This window comes from Natator depressus, chromosome 28, assembly GCF_965152275.1.
Source record: "Natator depressus isolate rNatDep1 chromosome 28, rNatDep2.hap1, whole genome shotgun sequence".
NCBI lineage: Eukaryota > Metazoa > Chordata > Testudines > Cheloniidae > Natator > Natator depressus.
The window spans coordinates 6,920,804-6,937,847 of NC_134261.1; the positions used below are offsets into that span (position 1 = coordinate 6,920,804).

At 51.3% G+C, this 17,044-nt stretch overlaps 3 non-coding genes across 3 annotated transcripts; all 3 read right to left on the reverse strand.

Annotated features, from left to right (window-relative positions):
• Positions 1-323: 323 nt before the first annotated feature.
• TRNAE-CUC (transfer RNA glutamic acid (anticodon CUC)) lies at positions 324-395 on the reverse strand. The gene has a single exon. It is a non-coding gene; the product is annotated as a tRNA-Glu (tRNA).
• Positions 396-2,589: 2,194 nt separating this feature from the next.
• Positions 2,590-2,661, reverse strand: TRNAA-UGC (transfer RNA alanine (anticodon UGC)). The gene has a single exon. It is a non-coding gene; the product is annotated as a tRNA-Ala (tRNA).
• A 1,601-nt stretch (positions 2,662-4,262) lies between these two features.
• On the reverse strand, positions 4,263-4,334 carry TRNAC-GCA (transfer RNA cysteine (anticodon GCA)). Its single transcript has one exon. It is a non-coding gene; the product is annotated as a tRNA-Cys (tRNA).
• Between the last annotated feature and the right edge of the window lie 12,710 nt (positions 4,335-17,044).

Here is a 17,044-nt window from a genome sequence, read left to right on the forward strand (position 1 = left end):
TTGACCCAAAATGATTTTTTGGTTTTGTTTCAGCAAGAAAACTGACATCTTGGGTCAACCTGAGTGTCTATTACTGTTGTTATAACATTGGTTAGGCTAGCTAGCAAGGGGGAACAAGAATTTGCACCTATTTGTGGACATCGAGGTGCACAGTGGAAACATGTCCACATTCTGCTCCTAGTCAGTGGGAAGCTTTGATTTTGATATGGTCTCCAAAGCCCTTGCCAAGATCACGTAGAAGATGGGGGAGTCAGGGAAAAAGCGTCAATTTGTTAAAATAGCAAGTGAAGAATAAATTAAGGTGTTTTGCTGTAAAGTCACTTTTCCCTGACTGGGAATTGAACCCAGGCCGTGGCGGTGAGAGCGCCAAATCCTAACCACTAGACCACCAGGGAGAGGATGAGGCTCTTGTTCTTCTCAGCTGTGCTGCACTTCCTTAGGCTATTTTCTGTCCAATTTCTGAAGCTGCTCCTTTGTCCATTCCCTGAGCGGCTAAGAGCAGAGTGGGCAGGAACCCCTGTGCTCAGGGTCACAACCTGAGCCCAACCCAAGCCACTGAAACAAACTCAAATGCTGTGTCAGCTTCCTCCACTAGGATCACAGAGCAACACAGAGAAAACCCAGGAGGAACAATCCTCCTCTGCCTTCATTGACCCCATTGCAACCCTCTCAGCAGCCGACCTGGGCCTTCTTCTGGGAAGGACATTGAGCTGATAGGAACTTTGGCATAGAGAGCAAGGGAGGGACTTTGCTCCCCCTCCTTGTGACCTGATTGCATTCTGACTCCATGTAACGGGGCTCTGAGCTTTGCCATCTTCTGAATTCTGTGTCCTCAACAAGCAGCCAAAGTGCTGAACCCCCTGGACCCTTCTGCTGGGAGCATGGGGATTGCACAAGAGCTGCAAGCCCTTTTTACCTCTCCTTCTCCTCCTCCGCTTCCCTGGACTTTCCCCACCAATGGTTTCATCAGACTCTGGAGGAATCTAAGTCCCTGCAGGGTTTCCGTCACCCACCTTGTAAGGCAAACAGTGATTCCCTTCTCTGACACTCCTAGGGCCACATTTTCTGTGAGGAGCTTCTCCCCAGGGGGTCTGATGTCCTGCAAAAATGCAAAATCATTCTCTCCCCAGAACATCTGAGACAGTATTGACTTAAACAATTGACCACACAAGATCCAGTCCACACAAGAGATCCACTTCCTGGACACTACAGTGCTAATAAACAATGGTCACATAAACACCACCCTATACCGGAAACCTACTGACCGCTATTCCTACCTACATGCCTCCAGCTTTCACCCTGACCACACCACACGGTCCATCGTCTACAGCCAAGCTCTGCGATACAACCGCATTTGCTCCAACCCCTCAGACACAGACAAACACCTACAAGATCTCTATCAAGCATTCTTACAACTACAATACCCACCTGCGGAAGTGAAGAAACAGATTGACAGAGCCGGAAGAGTACCCAGAAGTCACCTACTACAGGACAGGCCTAACAAAGAAAATAACAGAACGCCACTAGCCGTCACCTTCAGCCCCCAACTAAAACCCCTCCAATGCATTATTAAGGATCTACAACCTACCCTGAAGGATGACCCAACACTCTCACAAATCTTGGGAGACAGGCCAGTCCTTGCCTACAGACAGCCCCCCAACCTGAAGCAAATACTCACCAGCAACCACACACCACACAACAGAACCACTAACCCAGGAACCTATCCTTGCAACAAAGCCCGTTGCCAACTGTGTCCACATATCTATTCAGGGGACACCATCACAGGGCCTAATCACATCAGCCACAGTATCAGAGGCTCATTCACCTGCACATCTACCAATGTGATATATGCCATCATGTGCCAGCAATGCCCCTCTGCCATGTCAAACTGGACAGTCTCTACGTAAAAGAGTAAATGGACACAAATCAGATGTCAAGAATTATAACATTCATAAACCAGTCAGAGAACACTTCAATCTCTCTAGTCACTCGATTACAGACATGAAAGTTGTGATATTACAACAAAAATACTTCAAATCCAGACTCCAGCAAGAGACTGTTGAATTGGAATTAATTTGCAAATTGGATACAATTACCTTAGGCTTGAATAGAGACTGGGAGTGGCTAAGTCATTATGCAAGGTAACCTATTTCCCCTTGTTTTTTCCTACCCCCCCCCCACCCCAGACGTTCTTTTTAAACCCTGGATTTGTGCTGGAAATGGCCCACCTTGATTATCATGCACATTGTAAGGAGAGTGGTCACTTTAGATAAGCTATTGCCAGCAGGAGAGTGGGGTGTGGGGAGGTATTTTTTCATACTTTGTGTGTATAAAAGATCTTCTACACTTTCCACAGTATGCATCCGATAAAGTGAGCTGTGGCTCACGAAAGCTTATGCTCAAATAAATTGGTTAGTCTCTAAGGTGCCACAAGTCCTCCTTTTCTTTTTAAAAGTACCAAGGTGACTTAGGAGCAGAAACCCCCACAGACCTTCTGTGCAATGGGCACCTGCCCCGCACTGAGCAGGACTGAAACTCCTGCAGGGAGACTGCTGGGCCTGAGCAAAGCAGCAGCGTGAAAAGAGAACCTGGAGATGCTGGGGATCGAACCCAGGGCCTCATACATGCAAAGCATGCGCTCTACCAATGAACTACATCCCCAGATGGGGGGTGTTTGGGGTGGGTTACACTCACAGCCCTCCTGTTTCCAGAGCCTCCAGGGGCCTAACGGCAGCATGGGGGACACATTCCCTGCTCGGAGGGCCAAACCCTCTGTCCTGGAGGTTGCTGGTTCGTAGGGGTCACTTTGCAGCAGGGCCAGTTTCTCTATGTGGGGGAGAGAGAGGGCCTGCCCTGGACTCAGGGTGCAGAGATACACTCGGCCCTTTCCCCGGCATTGACTGGCTGGAGCTGCCACCCCCTGCTGAAAGGGAACGGCGCTGGGGGGCGCTGTGAGTCGCTCAACACCTCACCCCGGTGGAAGAAGTGGTGCGGGGGGGGGCTCCAGGTGTTTCTCGGATCTGCTATTTCCACTTGCCTGTAAAGTCCAGCTTTCCCCAGCACATTCACTGCAGTGCACTCGGGTCACTGTTTCCATGGCTGACAGCAAAGAATCGCTCCCAGTTTCCCTTCTCTCTGCAGCACGATTAGCCTGTGTCGGTGGTTAATGAGGTGGATCTAGTTGTCGCTGGTTATTCATTCCCCACCTGGACAATTCACACAGTCCCTTTCCTGCTCAAATCCCCAGCACCTCACTGATCCCGGTAGCAGGGGTTGGGTTTTCCCTGAGGCCCTGAGATTCTCAGCGTCCTTTTTTCCCTCCACCTGGAGTGAACTCAGCTTTTCCCCATCCCAAACACTCCATGAAATAACAACAGCAGCATAAAGAAAGCGGGGAGGGAACATCTCCCGGCCAGGGCTGGAGGTGCCCAGGGCCCCCTGCTTCCCCATTGTTTCCATCGCAGACGAGGAGGGTTCCTTGGAATTTGACACCCTGCTTTGCACAAGGGACAGAGAAAGATCTTGATGTTCCTGTGTCTGTGCAAAGAAAATTGTCCTTCTGTGTGACAGAGAGGCAGGAAATGGCTGTTTCTACCCAAGCGATCAGTGAGACCAGAAAGTGATGCTGTGCAAGTAACGATCTGGTCCTACACTGACTCTGCGGTTACTTAGAGGCAGCCACAACCAGCTCTGTGGTTGGGAACCTTCCAGAGACGCTGCGGGTGATCATGAGCTCGAAGCACGTTCCCTTTCAACAGCTGCCATTGGAAGGCATCTGACAGTCACAAGGAACAACGATCTGTGTTAAAGGAAGGTGGCCATTTATTCGAGCCCCAATTTCTATTGTGTGCACAAAGAGAGGATCGAATGTGTAACAGGTAGTTTGGTAAATCGTGGTTATTTTATTTTTGGAGCAGACTCCTGTCCACCTCCAGTAGAGTTCTCAGTCCCAATGGCAACTTACTTACCGAATGTAACACAAACTAGTCCATTCCTCCCAAGGGGATGGGGTTCTTGCTCTTCCACACAATGGAGACCAAGGACCTGCAAATGTGCCTTCATGTGTCTTTGTTTCATTGACGAAAACATAAACTAGACACTCAGAGGAGTGGAACTGATTTCAGCTGAGGGACCTCTTTGCTAGGTTTCTATGCATTTGCACAGGAAAACACCTAGTGTTTCCATTCATCCCTGTTCAGTGGAACTCCCAAACATAATGGGGATGGATAGGCCCTTATTTTTGTTAAGGGAACAGGTTTGTAAGGGGGCACTTGGATTTGAACCAAGGACCACTTGAGCTGCAGTCAAACACTCAACCACTGAGCTACCCCCCCCATAGCAATTGTATAGGGGAGTTAGTGATCTTAAGGACCTTGAAGGACAGGCCCTGCCTCAGAGAGCTCCTTTTCCATTCCCAGACCATGGATGGTTTTAAAAATGGGGTCTGATTAAACTTTATCTATACATGTAGACCCCACAGCTTCTCCCACTGACACAGTTTCTCCCACTGACATACCTACCCTCTCTCGGGGAGGTGGAGTAACTACACGGACGGGACAGCTCTCTCCCATCCCCTTAGAGCATCTTCATTAGTTATGAATAAGTAGGAAATAACCGACTGAATGGACAGCAACCAATTGATCAAACGTTGCTGAGCCTGCATTCAATATGGGTAACTGGTCATATCGGGCTGCATTAGGAGGAGCGTTGCCAGCAGATGGAGGGCAGTGATTATTCCCCTCTATTCGGCACTGGTGAGACCACATCTGGAGCATTGCGCCCAGTTTTCAGGGCCCCCTCCCACTACAGAAGCAAATTGGAGAGAGTCCAGCGGAGGGCAACAAAAATGATTACGGGGCTGGGGCCCATGACTTACGAGGAGAGGCTGAGGGAGCTGGGATTATTTAGTCTGCGGAAGAGAAGAATGAGGGGGGATTTGATAGCTGCTTTCAACTACCTGAAAGGGGGTTCCAAAGAGGATGGATCTAGACTGTTCTCAGTGGTAGCAGATGACAGAACAAGGAGTGATGGTCTCAAGTTGCAGTGGGGGAGGTTTAGGTTGGATATTAGGAAACACTATTTCCCTAGGAGGGTGGTGAAACACTGGAATGGGTTCCCTAGGGAGGTGAGGAATCTCCTTCCTTTGAGGTTTTTAAGGCCTGGCTTGACAAAGCCCTGGCTGGGATGATTTAGTTGGGGATTGGTCCTGCTTTGAGCAGGGGGTTGGACTAGACACCTCCTGAGGTCCCTTCCATCCCTGATCGAGGGTTAGAATAACATTTTCCAACCAACCATCAGTTGAGCTAAGTGCAAATCCCTGTCGTAATCCCCCTCTGTCCAGTAGTCCCAGGGCACGTTGCAAGCTTTGGATTCGAGACACTGAGTCAGCTTCCTGCAATGAGTTTCAGCTTTCCCAGAGGTAATTTGTGAGGGCTCGCCATTTAAGGACGTTCTTCTTTAATTTCCACCTCTTCAATCCAAATGAGTTTGAAATTACCCATAGCAACATTCTTTCACGTACTTTCGTGAACTGAGAACAGTTAGGAAATCTTGTACTGAGAGACCAGTCGGTGGGGAACAGAGCGATAGTCATTTGTAAACCAGTTGCATTAAGAACCACAGGTCTCTGGATGGGGGTAGAGCACCGTGGGGATGGGGGTGTCACAGACAATTTGGAGGGAGGGGGCGGAGTAGAGGGTGGAAGAGGTTGAATTAGGGTACATTTTCCCTTGGCCCCGAAAGGGGCAGGACGACATGCCCAATTAAAAGGGGGTGTCACGCCTGAAGAATTTACAATATCCACCAAAATAACAGGAACAAGAAGACAAACGCAGAACACAATGTGTTGTTGCGACAGGGGACCCAGGGCGTTCTGGGTTTTCTTCCACTGGTGCCAGCTTGCCCCGAAAGTGTCTGAAAAAGAAAATAAACATTCCCCAGCCCCTGGGTGGGGACAGATGATTGCTTAAAAATGCCCCTTTCTTTTCACAATTTTTTTGGCTGAGTGCAGGAAAACGGAAGAATTACCTTTATATTTTGTTTGTTTGTTTTGTACAAAGGATACTTGCTGCATAGCTAGGCAGAGGAGGCCTGTCTATGTAAACACGGTCTGTTCCTGAAGTCTTTGCCCCAGCTCATCTCTAGACGTGAGGGGGGAGGTCATTCAGACCCTCCTTACACTTGGTATTTAAAAACTCCTTATTGTCCCTACCTCTGCTGGCCTTAGATTTCTCCTCCTGTCCCTTCTTAGGAAGCTCAGATGAGGTGGCCAAGTGGTTAAAGTGGTGGGCTGCTAATCTTTGTGCTTTGCACACATGGGTTTGAATCCCGTCCTCAGCGTGTGCATTTTGTCTTCTCCCCTCCTTCACAAACAACCATCTCCCCTTTGGTACAAGCCACATTGCTTCCTGTAAACAAAACCCTTCTCAGGAACTCAGACCTCCCTTGCTGTCAATAAAACACGTCAAAAACCCAGATTTCTCAAAGAGTTCTTTGTTTCTTAGTTTTTATCTCAAAAGGTAACAGCCTCATAATGTCCCCAAACACCCTGGAACCTGCCCAAATAATTAAAATGCCCCCACCTCAGCCACGACAGTGACCCACAGCTAGTGTGTCTAGGTCAAGGTGCTCTGGAAGAAGCAACTCAAAGATTTTCTCTCTGCTTCCCTTGGCGAGGTCTGACTGGGAAAACAAAATTGAAAATTTTCTGTTGAGTAACCAATACTAGTCTGTTTGGGGACTTTGATTTGGATGGATTATTATTATTCTTTTCTGATCTCTGAATTATTTCAGTTCAGTCTTTGTCCTCCAGATGTGTTGCCAGGTGTTGAAGTGCCGGGGAGAGAGGCCAAGTCATACCGTCTCTTCCCCTCTTCCAACTTGTTAGGAAGTTCCTCTGCTACGTTGTGAGTCAAGCAGTGTCCATTGTCTCCGGGCTGTCTCGGAGGAGTCCGCATTGTACACGGTTCCTGGGAGAGTCCTTGGGAGCGTGGATACCTTTACTGGGCCAGGAGCGAGTCTGGCTCCTCCAGCATCACACCGGAAAGGCTGGTGGTGGCCATTTCCCAGCCTCATCACATATTTCAGTGACGCACCCAGAGCAAAACTCCACCACTTCCCAGACACGGCTAGCACACACCATCCACCCAGGTATTAGCCTTCAACAGATCACGACTTTTACAATGATAGCTCACCAGGCCGACTCTGTACAAATCCTACCTTAATTCTATGAGAGTGGTGACTATGGGGCTTCCAGGGTGCTGCTTTGAGCACAGCCTGCCACCCCTGGGCTGACACTGCAATGGAGACGTCCCCGTAGAGTCCCTCTCTCCCGGGACAAAGATGGCAGCAGGGCTGGCCTGGGTCACCTGACGTGGGCTCCTGGAGCTCAAGCCGTGGGGCTGAAAAGTGGGGTGCAGATATCGGTGTTCCTGCTGAATCCTGGGTTCGGAAACCCTCCCCCCTCGTGGGGCCTCAGAGGTTGGGCTCAAGCCCATCTGTCTCCACTGCCATTTTATAGCCCTGCAGCCCCAGCCCCAGAAGCCTGAGTCAGCTGCCCCGGGCTCTGAGACAGGTGCCCTGGGTGTTTTAATCGCTTTGCAGACATAACGTTAGGATACGTCTACAGTGCAATGAATCACCCACGGCTGGCCCGTGTCACATTAATCCAGGACAGCGGCTTGGGCTGTAAAGTTGCAGTGTACGTGTCTCGGCTCAGGCTCAGGACCCTGCTCTAGGAGCCCAGAAGGTTGGGCGGGAGTTTGGCAAGTGAAAAAGGTAAAACCGCAGTGAAGTATTCCCCTGGACTCAGTGACATGTCTCCATTTCTCTGTCTGCTTTGGGGCAGGGACAAAAACAGGTCCTGCTGCATTCGTTATTTCAAAGGGAGGTTTAGGATTTTCATTCTCAGACACGGTGCACAAAGCAGGACTCCACCCTCGGCGTAAACTGAATGAGCCGCCCACAGATTCTGGCAGCCCCAATGAGCTACTTGGTGGGAGAGCTCGGACCTGCCCCTGTCCCGGCGGGAGGGGGTCATCTGCGAGGGGACTGCACCACTGACCTATCAGCCCTTCACACCCAAACTTTCAGTCACTCTCTTACCAGTGCCTGTGAGTGTAATTTAAACAACAAAACCAGCATCACTGGGCTAGACCAAAGGTCCATCTAACTCTGTTATTTGTCTTCTGACAGCAGCCAGTACCAGGTGCCTCAAAAGCCACTACTGGGAGTTGAACCCAGGATCTCCTGTTTACGAGACAGGTGCTTTAAACCAGCTCATCCATGGTGCCTTCCTCTGGCTAACACATGGTGTCTGCCCACACCCGACTCCCTGCCAACCCGCACTGGGCCCTGACAAGCCTTTCTTGTGTTTCGATTCTGTAAAGCAGAGAAGCAGGTGAAGTTTTACTCCCAAGGTGTGTGTGTGATTCTTTGGACAGGTCTATCCTACAAAATTAAGTCAGTGTAAAGACATTACTTTGGGGTGTAAAACATTTACCTTCCCTGAGCAATGCAGTTATATCAACCTAATCCCGGTGTAGATAGCACTGGGTTAACAGGAGGACTTCTTCCCACCCCACTCTGCCTCTTCGGCTGAGGCCTGCTGGTCCACCTTTCACTCGCTCCTCTCTCCCCGAGGCCTCCTTGCCTGCCGCTCATTCCTCTCCGCCCCCTACCCCAAGGTCTGCCCGCCACCCACACCTCTCTGACCCCTCCCCTGAGACCCACCACGGCCGCCACTCCCACCTCTCAGCCCCACCCATGAGACCCACCCAGCCTGCCACCCATGCCTCTCTGTCCCCTCCCCGACCTCCCCTGCCCTGCCCACCACTCGCACCTCTGTGCCCCTCCCCTGAGGCCCCTGCCCTGTCTGCTGCTCGAACCTCTCTGCCCCTCCCCTGAGACCCACCCTGCCCACCTCTTTCTTCATGCCGCTGTTGTTATTCCATGACACATTAAAGATGGAATGAAAAGCTGAGTTTGCTCCAGGGTGAGGAAAGGAAGGAGACACCAACCCCCTGGCAAAGCTCTGTGCCCCACAGAAAACCTGCCCCCTGCTATTACAGTCACTGATGTACTGGGGATATGACGGGAAAGGGACTGTCTGAATTATCGAGGCAGGAATTTTACAACAATCTACAGCAACGTCATTGGCCACAGACCCACTCTCCTCATGCTCCAGCCAGAAGGGAAACCAGCAGGAATTCTTGTTCAGCCCTGGGCACACTTACACAACCGCCCAGCAGTGAGTGTGTTGTGGACGCTGGTCTGAGGAAACAATTGGAAACGATCACTCAGTGAGAACAGAACTAGAGTGTCGTGAGAGCGCTGTATAAAGCAAGTAGTTGTGGCTGAGTGCTTAAGGTGGTGGACTCGAAATCCCTTGGGGGGCGGCGGGCTCTCCCTGTGCAGGTTTGAATCCTGCCAACTACGGAGGAAGTTGTGGCTCTTTAGTTTCAGTGCCTGAGCATCCTTGGCCCCAGTGGGAGCCAGGCTACGTCTACACGACAGAGTTATGCTGCTTTAGTTAAAGCGTTTTAATTAAGCCGCTGTTGCATGTCCACACTAGGCTGCTTGTGTCACCGGAGCGCATCCAGGCTAGGAGCTCTTGGATCGCCCCAGAGAGCAGTGCATTGTGGGTCGCTATCCCACTGTGCAACTGGCCGCAGGGTGCTGTGAGAAGGGCTTGCAATGCCTCGTGGGCTGGTACAAAGCATGGATTCTCTGATGCTTTATAAAGGCTGACTGGTCATATACGTTTTTCCCACACTCAGTGCATGTATTTTTTGTCTTTCCCCTGAGGATTTCCTGCTGTCTTGTGCTTTCCTTGAGGTCCTTCTGAGTTCCCCGACAGGAAATTAATTTACCCACTTTATCCCCTGGCTGATTTCCCTGCTCTCTCTCTGGTCTGTGCTGAACCTCACAGGATTTTCATGGAGCAGGTCCTCAAGGAATCAATTCCGAAGCACTTAGAGGAGAGGAAAGTGATCAGGAACAGTCAGCATGGATTCACCAAGGGCAAGTCATGCCTGACTAATCTAATTGCCTTCTATGACGAGATAACTGGCTCTGTGGATGAGGGGAAAGCAGTGGATGTGTTGTTCCTTGACTTTAGCAAAGCTTTTGACATGGTCTCCCACAGTATTCTTGCCAGCAAGTTAAAGAAGTATGAGCTGGATGAATGGATGATAAGGTGGATAGAAAGCTGGCTAGATTGTCGGGCTCAACGAGTAGTGATCAATGGCTCCATGTCTAGTTGGCAGCCAATATCAAGAGGAGTGCCCCAAGGGTCAGTCCTAGGGCCGGTTTTGTTCAATATCTTCATTAATGATCTGGAGGATGGTGTGGATTGCAGCCTCAGCAAGTTTGCAGATGACACTAAACTGGGAGGAGAGGTAGATAGGCTGGAGGGTAGGGAGAGGATACAGAGGGCCCTAGACAAATGAGAGGATTGGGCCAAAAGAAATCTGAGGAGGTTCAACAAGGACAAGTGCAGAGTCCTGCACTTAGGACGGAAGAATCCCAGGCACCGCTACAGACTAGAGACCGAATGGCTCTGCAGCAGTTCTGCAGAAAAGCGCCTAGGGGTTACAGTGGATGAGAACCTCGATATGAGTCAACAGTGTGCCCTTGTTGCCAAGAAGGCCAATGGCATTTTGGGATGTATATGTAGGGGCATTGCCAGCAGATTGAGGGACGTGATCGTTCCCCTCTATTTGACACTGGTGAGGCCTCATCTGGAGTACTGTGTCCAGTTTTGGGCTCCACACTACAAGAAGGATGTGGAAAAATTGGAAAGCGTCAGGCAGATTGCAACAAAAATGATTAGGGGACTGGAGCACATGACTTATGAGGAGAGGCTGAGGGAGCAGGAAATGGAACCTGGGTCTCCTAAGTCCTAGGCTAGTGTGGGGATACCTGCTGGAGCATCCTCCCTTTCCACAGTCTTCCTCCAACATCTGCATCATATTTCCCACTTATGCTAAGCAACTATCTTCGGGGCTTATCTGGTTCTAAGAAAAACAACCTCTCTGTGCCTGTGATGGGCTGTACCTGGGCTTTAAGGCTCTTTACAACAGGCCCTGTGGTCCTACTACACCCTGCCCCAGGAAAAGAGCCCCCAATCTGGGTCTGTCTAGAGAGGCCTCATGAAAGCAGCCAATCCGAGCCCATCAGGCTCAGCTAAAAGGAGCTGAATGAGGAGAGGCTGAGGGAACTGGGAATGTTTAGTCTACGGAAGAGAAGAATGAGGAGGGATTTGATAGCTGCTTTCAACTACCTGAGAGGTGGTTCCAGAGAGGATGGTTCTAGACTATTCTCAGTGGTAGAAGAGGACAGGACAAGGAGTAATGGTCTCAAGTTGCAGTGGGAGAGGTTTAGGTTGGATATTAGGAAAAACTTTTTCACTAGGAGGGTGGTGAAACACTGGAATGCGTTACCTAGGGAGGTGGTAGAATCTCCTTCCTTGGAAGTTTTTAAGGTCAGGCTTGACAAAGCCCTGGCTGGGATGATTTGATTGGGGATTGGTCCTGCTTTGAGCAGGGGGTTGGACTAGATGACTTCCTGAGGTCCCTTCCAACCCTGATATTCTATGATTCTATGATTCTAACTGGGATTATTTAGTCTACGGAAGAGAAGAATGAGGGGGGATTTGATAGCTGCTTTCAACTACCTGAAAGGGGGTTTCAGAGAGGATGGATCTAGACTGTTCTCAGTGGTGGCGGATGACAGAACGAGGAGTAATGGTCTCAAGTTGAAGTGGGGGAGGTTTAGGTTGGATATTAGGAAAAACTTTTTCACTAGGAGGGTGGCGAAACACTGGAATGGGTTACCTAGGGAGGTGGTGGAATCTCCTTTCTTTGAGGTTTTTAAGGTCAGGCTTGACATAGCCCTGGCTGGGATGATTTAGTTGGGGATTGGTCCTGCTTTGAGCAGAGGGTTGGACTAGATGACCTCCTGAGGTCCCTTCCAACGCTGATCTTCTATGATTCTATGATTATCTGTTCTGTTCATTCCCTCTGGGGAATTGGCATTGGTTACTGTTGGAAGACGGGATACTGGGCTAGATGGACCTTTGGTCTGACCCAGTGTGGCCGTTCTTATGTACTAGGGAATCTAGTGAGTCCACCGTAATGGGAAAGAGTATGAAAGTCCCTGGGTGTGGAGAACACTGGGAAATTAGAAGCTACAATTCAGGAGCAACAGACTCTAATTAGTCTGGAAAAGCAGAATGTGAAACATAAGAATCAGGTCATGTGACTTCAGGAATGATGGAGCCCAAAATCCAAGGAGTCTGCAGAAGAGAGAGATTGTGGCTATTATACATGGGAATGGGGGAGCAACACCCTCCACGTTTCAGGAAGTTCCACTACCAACCTGGGCCATTTTCCCATGCTGGGGTGCAATCCAGACCAGTGAGGAGTTGTGTCATCTGTAGTCCTGGGTGAGATTCAATGTTCTGCTGCTGGAGCTCCCTTGTCTGGATTCCCCCAGCCAGCATTCAAGGACGCCCCGAGTGTCTGTGTGATCAGTAACCCTGGACCAGCAGCCCTGACTTCAGCAGCCTGCTTCTTACACCCCAAGCACATCCTCGTTTGGGTGGAGAAGGCTCAGGGTTTGAGAGAAGGCCAGGGGTAGGAAGCTTCTGTTCGTTATGCTGGACCTAACCCCCCCAGTTTTACTTGTGCAAACAGGAGATATTGGACCCTGTGCGGTACTGCCCCTGTGCTCTCTTCCCACAGTGTTCTGCAGCCGGGGAGGGTCTCTGGTCGTGTGTGTGTCACTGGCACGCTGGGGTGATGCTGGAACAGGGCAGAGCAGAGGTGGCATTGCAGGGGTGGGGTGAACCTCATCTCTTCATTTCCCCCTCCAAGAACCGAGGGGACGGGAACCCTTACCCAGCGAGGTCACAGTCTCATAGGTCTCCTGCATGACGTCTCTGTAGAGGGCTCTCTGAGCGGGGTCCACCAGAGCCCCCTCTTCCCTGGTGAAATACACAGCCAACTCCTCGAAGGTCACCGGCCCCTTCACTTAGGACCTGCTGCCCCACTCACAGCCCCACTATTCGTGGGGGAGAGGAGCCAATCAAACGGAAACTCTGGGTGGATCGCAGTCAACAAAGTCCCACCCCCACCCCGCTCAGAGCATCCAGGAAACACCAGGGTGAGGGACGAAGAGAGAGCCCCTCCTCTCTCCCAGCAGATCCATCACACACCTGCTGGCCACAGCCTGATACAGGAGATGGAGCCACGAGCAGGGTCTAGGGAGAGATCTCTTGTAGGAAGCCCAACACCCTCCTCCTTGTGAGGAGCTGGATCTGAAGGGAGGGGAATCTCCCCTAAGCCTGATGGGTGGGTACCCCCTTCATATCTCACTGGTTAGTCGGGTCAGGCTCCAGCACTGGGAGTCTGGTCAGTTTTCCTAGCCCCATGTTGGTGGGTTATTTTCTGTTCCACAAATTAGAGCATTTCCACCTCCGAACCTCATGGCTCTGTTCCTCGAATCTAGGCCACTTATTAAACAACTCCCAGCAGGTCTGCCACCCCCTGGCCTCCTCCCTTTCTCCACCCTGTGCATTTCCTGCCCCGCTCCAACCTCCAAACCAGACAGTGCAAACCTTCCCCTCTCCGGCGTATTTGCTGTCCCTCTCCTCCTGCAGGACCACACCAGCAACCCCCCGATAATCTCTACATGACCTGGATCCTCTGCAGCCATTTCTCTCCCCTGTCCCATGGGAGGACGGGATGAACTGGAGCGAAACATGGACGTCGTTCTGCAGCCTGGCAGGGCGAGAAGGGCCGTTGTGGAGGTTTCAGACCAGGATTCAGTTCATTTCACATTACGCTTCCCCCAGACCCTTTCCCCACAGACAGACATCCTACAGTCTGCCGTGCTGGGAAAATGCTTGATATTCTCTTCATTACAGCAGAGACCTGGCCCCTCCTGCCAGGCTAAGCCCACAGACACATTTCTAAGCCTCCCTTCTCCCTCCCCACCACTCCTCAACAAAGTCTCTGAACACAATGCTGTAAAAGAGCAGAACCAAAAGAGTCCCTTTCGAGGATTCCCTCGGACACTGACCCCAGGGCAGCCACACCCCAGCAGGAGGGATGTGGGGTCAGGAACTGGCTTTTCCTCTCTCTGATCCTCGTCTTGTTCCACAGGAAAGTGATATTAACTAGGGTGCAGCGTTACCTCTGTCTGGGCAGATTAGCGATCTGGAAATCTCTCTTGAAACTCTTCTCTCCCACGGCCCCTTTCAGTCTCTGTCTCCTATCTCCTTTGCCCTGTCCCCTCTCCCTGCCCATCTGGTAGGAAAATCCCATTCCTGGGTTGGTTGCTCCCCCATGGCTGGATTTGATCCTGCAATTGCTAATGGGACGAGAAATGACGGGGGGAGGAGGGGCTGTTTGTGTAGAGTCATTTTAAGGCCAGACCCCAGCATTTTCCCTTCATTTCTTTCAGTTACCTGGAATCTCTGGCTGAGAATTTAGTATTAGCAAGGCCCAGGGCTGCCCCAGGGGGCCAGAACCAGCTGGAGAAAGTCCTCACCTGGGCTCAGCAGAGAAGAAGCTTTAATTAAGGTCACTTCCCAGCACAGAAGCCCTGGTGGGGGAGCAGCAGCTGCTCAGCCTGCTCTCCCAGATCTCAATGGAGGCTGCAGGGTCTGACCAGGAAGCTGAACCCCAATATCCTGAGCAGAGAGGGACAGAGCCTTTGAGCAGCCTTCCCTCCCTTAGCTCTCTGGGGAGAGCAGCTAATGAGAGCCGCTCCTCACAGGGAGAATTGCTAATCTCATTTGCCCAACTGTTCTTCTGGAGTCCCTCCTTGTCTTTCCATGCAGTGACTGGAGTCACGATGGTCTCAATGAAACCAGATTTCAGAAAGAATGAGTCCAGAACGCTGTGGAAGAGACCATTGTGTGGCAGTGCTAACCCCCTTCCCACCTCCCTCACCCCCCCAGATCTAGGACAAGGACTGGGCGTCATGAATTTTCCCAATGGAACCAGAATTTCCTGCAGTTTTCAAGGGGGGAGAAAATCAAAACCTGTGATTTCACCTCACAGTGTTTGAGAAGTGGATAGAAAGTTATCACGGTGACTGGGCGTGGCCGGGGAATGCCGCCGGGCAGTGCTTGGAGCCAGGGTTCTGGCACAAGGTGATCAGAGATAAGTGGCATGGTTAGTAGCAGCCCCCAGAGCCTCCATCCAGGGCCCCCAGTAGCCAGAGCCCAGACCCCCCCAGCCAGGGTCCCACCAGATATTCCCTGGGACCCAACCCCCAGAGTCCCTGGCCAGGGACCCCAGATACCCCTCAGAGCCCCACTGGCCAACAGAACCCCCCACCAGACTGTTACTGCCAGGTTGGGAATCCCAAAATTCCCCCCACCAAGAGCCCCCAGCAGCCAGGAACCACCCCAAGGGGGCCCCCCTCTGGGAATTCAGTCCCCCACTGCCTGCCTCGGACCCCTGCCTGCCCTCCAGCAGGATCTGCAAGGCCATTTGCCTGGGACCCCCCCACCCCCGGCTGGACCACCTGATGCTTTACAGCAGGACCCCTCACACTGCTTGCCTGGCATCCCTTGACCTCGCGCCGGGGATCCCCCCCGCACAGCTCTGTGCACCGGGCATGGCAATGATCCCAGGAGCCAGCTGGGCAATCCCACACAGAGCCCCTGGCACAGCACCAGGTACCCTCTAATCCCCTGCCCCACCTCCCCAAGAGACCCCCACCCGCACTGGTCTGCAGCCAACAGGCCCACCGCAATACCCACCCCCAGGACCCATAGCCTCAGGGCTGGGCACATCACAACCACCCCCTGAAACCCCAAACCCTCCAGAACCCACCAACCTGACTAGGGTCCCCCCTGCCCAGCCACCCAGAGGCCTCCCCCTACCACAATGCCCCTTCAGCTCCCGCTGCAATCTCCCCACACAGACATCCCCCACCCCCAGCAACAGTGTTCCCTCACAGTGTCTAATAAGTGGATAGAAAGTTATCACCACCCCTTGACGGCCAGTCACACAGGCAGAGCCCGGGGGGATGCTTATTTAACAGGAGAATGGACGGCCTGGAGGGGCCAAAATAGGTAAGAAATTTCCATGCCCTGTCATCAGCAAATAATGGCCACCATGGATCCACCCCAGAGGTGGCTGCATCTTAGCACTGCGGGAAGCAACCCCTCACAGAGACCCTTTGTCATGGGGTTTGGGATACTTCTGGACCCACGCTGCACTCAGAGGGACCTCCCCATCCCATGCCCACTGGGGAAAAGAAAAGGGTCCAGCCAACTCTCCTGTTACCAGCTGGGAACCACCGATCCCCCAAACAGGGGGAGGCCTCTGGCTTTAATGGGTATTGAATACATGGCTGATCTCTTTCATCAGTAAAGGTTTTTAACAGAGATAAAGGGGGGAACAAATGATTCTCAAAGGAGAAGGGAAAGATGATCACTGGGCAATTTATCCCCCTGCAACCTCCAGGATGGAGAAGGACTCAGGGCGACAGGTTCCCCCCAAGGAAGGAGAAGTTGCTGGGATTTAGAGACATGGGGAAGAGCCCCAAACCCGAGAGGATTTTTAATTGACATTTGATAACGACATAGAGGCAAAACCTGAATTTTGAGATCAGTGTTCAGAAATGAAAGAGAAAGGGTGGAAATCGGAGGGATTTTCTATCAGTTGTCGATATCAGGTAAAAGCTGAGTGTATTTCCCATCAATATTTGGTAAATCAACACAGCGGAAATGGGCAACATTGGCAAACGTTTTAGATCCATGTTCAAGAATCTGAGAAAAGGTGTAAATGTGAGATTTTCCCTGTCTCTCGAATGATCAAATAGTAAGAAAATCTCAGGGCATATTCAATTAGAAATAGACAACTAGAGGAAAAGTGGGGCAAACGTTTCGGATATTTTCTATCAACCTTTGAGATCTGCCGGGAAAAATTGTCACAAACTAGGAAATGGATAACACCAGAGAAAAACACCAAGACCGGAGGGGATTTTATATCGCTATTAACTAACTGGTGGAAAAGGGGGACGG